Source organism: Desmodus rotundus, chromosome 3, assembly GCF_022682495.2.
Source record: "Desmodus rotundus isolate HL8 chromosome 3, HLdesRot8A.1, whole genome shotgun sequence".
Lineage (NCBI taxonomy): Eukaryota > Metazoa > Chordata > Mammalia > Chiroptera > Phyllostomidae > Desmodus > Desmodus rotundus.
In genome coordinates, this window is record NC_071389.1 from 128066346 (window position 1) to 128070879 (window position 4534).

The 4534-nt window shown below is 41.3% G+C and overlaps 1 non-coding gene across 1 annotated transcript; it reads left to right on the forward strand.

The window, feature by feature from the left end:
• The first annotated feature begins 756 nt into the window (after positions 1-756).
• On the forward strand, positions 757-863 carry LOC112322172 (U6 spliceosomal RNA). Its single transcript, XR_002976616.2, has one exon. It is a non-coding gene; the product is annotated as a U6 spliceosomal RNA (small nuclear RNA).
• The last annotated feature ends 3671 nt before the right edge of the window (positions 864-4534 follow it).

A 4534-nucleotide genomic window follows, 5' to 3' on the forward strand; every position in this document is an offset into this window, starting at 1 on the left:
GTTGCATGTATGACTTTAAACTTCTGTCAACTAAAATAGAAGTTTATGGAGGACAGGAATCACACCTCTTTTCACTTTTGTATACCCAGTGCCTAGCATAGTGCCTCGTACAGGGAAACTCCCCATTTAACATCTGTGAATGAGAATTTAGAAAGCTGTTCCAGTTATGGGAAAGGATGCGTCTGAACCCCACCCACCCTCATCCTTTTTGGTAAATGATTATTCCTACATTATGACATACAATTCAATATGAGTATAAACCGAGGGAACAAGGGATACTATACTCTAAAATCATTATTATATGGCTTCAGAGTACATTTGCCATGGCACTATTGTCCTTTTATAGTAAGCTTGATTAACATTGATTGGTGTATCTCTCCAGAATGCATTTCAATTAATAAAAGGGAGGCAACTCTTAATTGTGTTGGATAAGGTACTAACTGGACTGTTGTCACCATTCAATTGAACAGTTACCACATTGTTGAAAATCTCTATCTGATGTGTGCCTTGATAGAATACGTGTTTATTATTTTCAATATTTATTGACTGCCTACTATGTGCCAAATACTCTCTTGGCAGGGTGTTTCCTGAATGAGCTCATAATTTATTTCAGGGATTTGGCTATGGATATAATTTAACATGATTTGGACAGAAACATGACTTCATTAATCAAATCGATGTATTTGTAAATTAAAATATGTGAATCAGGATTTATGCTTCTATAGTACATTTCTTGTTGTAAATATTAGAAGTCTAGTGCTCGCTTTGGCAGCACACAGACTGAAATTGGAATGATGCGTTCAAGATTAGTATAGCCGTTGCTTAAGAATGGCAGGCAAATTTGTGAAGTGCTCCGTATTTCAAACATTGTATTAGAAGGGTACATTAGGCTAACAGAAACCTATATTAGACTACAATGAATTAATGAATATTTTAATAAAGATCATTTAAAAAATTCACTTTCAAGCTATTTAGCTTATAGGATTTGTCCTAAGTCTACACATAATTCGGGAACACATTTAATGTGTGGGCTGTGTGTTCTTTGGAAGTGAGCTGTTGTGTAGAATGATTCTCTAGTAATTGAAGCAGTGCAGAACTTTCTGCACTTTGAAGTGTGTGTATGTTGGGGCACATCTCTGCTGAGGGAGTTCAGAGTGTGTTTTCTTTGCTTTTTGTATGTTGGTACTGCACAGTCTTTTTTATTAAGAGAATCTGGTTGCAATTTCAGTTGTGAAATAGACAAAGAAAAACTTTCAGCAAAAGACAAAATTCTCTTCTGTGGAATTGACCAGAAGGAGGCTCCCTTCCCCCTCACTGTGTAAAGTTATCCTAAAAGCTTCTAAACTTACTCCTTCCCAGGCAGTCCTAATAGTCCCCAAGCCTCCTCTATCAGTGGTGGGCTGGGGTCAGCAGTCTGAAATTTTCCCTGGGGGAACAGAATTTAAATTTGCATCACAGATAGGAAGGTTTTACTGAATATAATGTGTTCTTTCCAGTCCCCAGTTCATTCATGTATTTCTCTCCTAGTTGAATAACAATTAACAACAATGTTGGGATAAAATTCTCCTCATTAACTTCGGATTTCTCAATATTTCTTAGCTTAATTCTTGTGGCTTTGTTTTCTGAATTGTTCTTGAATCTCTAATACAACATTTTTAAAATATTATATTTTAAAATGATTTTATAAGGCATGTGTATTTTTTAAAAAGTATGCATGTTTGTGTATAGAGCAAGAGCAGAACAGATTTTGGACACTTTCGACAGTCCAATATGGAGTCCCTGTTGGCCATGACAGTCATGTCAAGTGCTGTGTCAAGACTGATGGAGTGCAATAGGAACATCCTCACGAGGGGCCCAGAACACCCAAAGCCACAAGTTCATACACTTGGATAAGGATTCCGTCTGGACACCAGGATGAGTGGGACCTCCACCTCTTGTGGGATATAAGGACTCAGAGTTCCCAATGCTCAAGGTTGGCTGTGCCACTGGTCACGCTTGGAGCCCTGCCGGACTTCCACTCCACTGGACGCCTGTCACCACTGTAGCCACCTGACTTGAGATTGATGCCCACCTCTCCACTTGTGGACACTGCCAGTGACCAGGACTTCGTGCCAGAAGCTCATGCCACCCGCTTTTGTTGTGTAAGCTCCCCCTTTTTGCGTAACTTGTGTGTGGCTCTATTGGCTTATTGGGGAGGTTTCTTCTAATAAACCTGGCATTGTGGAAAGGCACAAACGTGTGTGAGTGACTCCTTCCGGGGATGCTCCCTTGCTCACGACAAGTTGTAGTCTACCTACCTATCCATCTTAGTCTCTATGTACGTGTTGATAAGTAAGAGACATGTTCAAAACATTGGATGATCACCATTCACCCCAAATGCTCTCATTACCTTGCATTTGGCAGTGAAGAGGCCACTAGTAGATTGAGAACAGAAAAAAGTCTCAAATCTTTGGAGAGTTAAGAGGGATGTGAAGATACAACCACCACTGTGTGTATACAGTCCCCCATGTTATGTTGTGAGATTATTTTGAATTGATTTTCAGATTGTTCTCCTTCAATGTCAAGGAAGGCAGGTCATGTGGTTATTGCAAAAACAGCACTGTTGCTCTTTTGGAAAGCCTGGCCCTTTAATGAGGGAGCAGAGCCCATTATGAAATACCCAACTGTGACTAATTTTGGAGGAGTAACATCTCAAATAAATTGTATTCTGGAGATGCTATTGCAGCAAGTGGACAGCAAAATGATGATGAGTTTATCTGAGCTAATTAATTGTGCCTTTGAGGGTTTATTCCTACACAAGGCACAGAGTAGATTGGCACTGTACCTCTCTCCTCTCCTTGGCATGAAGGTCCCAGTTATGGAGAACGGTGGTAGGCAGAATCATGGCCTCCTGAAGTCGCCCTAGTCCCTGGAACCTGTGAATGTTGCGTTACATTGCAAAAGGAGCTCTGCAGAGGTAATTAAGGTGATAGATATGAAGACTTGGAAATTATCATGGGTGGATCTAATTTAATCACATGATCCTTTGTCCAACTGAAGGAAGATGCAGCAGAAGAAGAAGTCAGAGAATTCCAGTGAGGAGGATTTGATGGGCCATTGGTGGTTCTGATAGCTAAGGGGTCACAGGTGAGGACCTGCAGGGAAATAGAGGCCTCAGTCTTACAACCTCCAGGAACTGAATTCGGCCAACAACATGCATGAGCTTAGACTTAGATTCTTGCCCCAGAGCCTCAGGTGAGGGTTCACGGCTAACACTGTGATTTTAGCTCGATAAAACCCATGTCACACTTGTATATGCCCTACAGAAACTCTGTGACAAATATGTTTGTTCTAAGTCCCTAAGTTTGTGGTGATTACAGCAGCAGCAGAAAGCTAAATCACAGGAAATATTTTGAAGGAAATGGCAATTGTGTCGGATTGTTACTTTGGTGGTGCACTGTTACAACAAACCATGCCTCCGTAAATACAGTCCAATGACTCTGGATGTTAGCCATGCGATGTTAATAAATGGGGTAAAAACAGCAGCTTGACAAATGTATTCGTTTTATGGTGCTTTTTTTAAAAAACAGATTTCACAAATTTACTGGCTTAACACAAAACAAACTTACAGTTATATAGGTCAAATGTCTCACTGAGCTAAAAATCAAGGTGTCAGCAGGACCACATTCCTACCGGAAGCTCTAGGGGATAATCTGTTTCCTAGCCTCGTCCAGCTTCTAGAGGCTGCCTGCATTCCCTGGTTCATGGCCCCTTCCCCCACTTCTCAAAGCCATTCGTATAACATCTTCAAATCTCTCTTACACTTGCTTCCCTCCTGTAAGGACTCTTGTGATTATATTGGCTCCTCCTGGATAATCCAGGCTAACATTCCCATCTCACCTTAACTTAGTAACACCTATGCAATCTCTTCTGCCGTGTACAATAACACATTTGCAGATTTGGGGGATATCTTTGGGGAGAGCCATCATTCTACCTATCCCAATAAGTGTTTGAATGATGCTGAGTTTATGCTCTTGGAATACTCACTGATAGAATGTTGCTTCTTGGCCCCCAGTTGCTATGCCAAGAGGAAATCTAAGCAGCCATGTAGAGAGGCCTCCATATAGAAGAACCCAGGCCTCTGGCCAACACTCTCAACTGTGCTGCCACACAGCAGCCAACCCCAACTCCCTGCCCAGGGGCAAGGTCACTGGAGACCTTGCATCTAACCCAGGGCCTCAGCAGTGACCTCAGAGCAGAACTGCCTGTCAACCCACAGAATCATGAAAGTTAACAAATGATGCTCATTTTGAGCTTCTAAAGTTAGGGGGTGGTATGTTATGCAGCAATGGAGAACTGAAATAACTCTGTAGTCCCGTTTATAATTACCTACCCCAAATGAAAGGATTCTGACTAGAGGAAGATGAGTTCTTCCATCAAGTATTCAGGATGAAATAGATGACATAGGTCAAATACATAAAATCCTTAGCTCAGGGCCTGGCACACAGTAGGTGCTATAAAAGTATTACTTATCTTTTCCCAAGTAGTCTTTTTG